Raw genomic sequence first — 966 nt, forward strand, 5'->3', positions numbered from 1 at the left:
ATTAGGAGAGGAAAGGGAAAAGAAAAGAGAGTGCAGATCAGAAGAAATTATTTTTTAATGATAACAGCTAGCATTTGAATAAGAAAAAAAGAAAAACTGAAAAGAAATATAAAACAAAATAAAGCAAAATCAAAAAGAACATTGTCATGTGTCCAGCAGAACACCAGGTTGGAATCAAAATATATAACAACAAATTATCAGATCAAGAAAGTATACATATTAGTAGAAGAAATTATAGTCACGAATGTCAATTTTTTCTTTACTTTCTTGTAAATTGTTCTTTGGTTTTCTGCTGCGCACCTTATTTACTTTTCAATCCCTGTTCCCCCTTTATGAGCCAGAACTTGAAACAAGGTACTAAGTGGAATTGAGGAGACAATGGTTAAATCTAGTTTAGCACTGATTTAATCCTATAACAAATAATGGTTTCCTAATGATATAATGATTGGTTTATACTCAGTGTAGAACATATAAGCTAGGAACCTTTATGAGGTTCTTCTTTTTTATAAAATAATGTTCTCTCTGAGAGCAGGTTTCTTGGGGAGGTTTTCTGGAGGCAGCCTTAGTTTCGGTTCAGGTTAATAATTACTTCAAATGCAGCCAGGTGTTAAAGTAGTTCTTTATTGTTTCTCCCAAAACAGCCCAGTTAGCTTTCTTTGGTTCTGAGAGCTCTTGTTGCTAGCTTCAGCCTCTCTCTGAATCTTGGTTCTGCCAGACTGCAGATTAGCTTCTCAATCTCCCAAACTGAACTCTCACTCTGTCAATCTTCCGAAGTGACTTCTGGCTCTAGCTCAACTCCGACTCGTGACTTCTTCTGAACTGATGCTCCTCCACTCTGAATCTTTTCAACTGACTGCTGACTAAGCTCAGCTGTTTTTATGCTCTCTCAAAGGTTGACTCCTTCTCTGAGAGTGGGATTATGGGAGGTGTGAATCTCCCATACTTGTGAACTCCAATGTGTGAGCT

The sequence above is a fragment of the Antechinus flavipes genome, chromosome 4, assembly GCF_016432865.1.
Source record: "Antechinus flavipes isolate AdamAnt ecotype Samford, QLD, Australia chromosome 4, AdamAnt_v2, whole genome shotgun sequence".
Taxonomy (NCBI): Eukaryota; Metazoa; Chordata; class Mammalia; order Dasyuromorphia; family Dasyuridae; genus Antechinus; species Antechinus flavipes.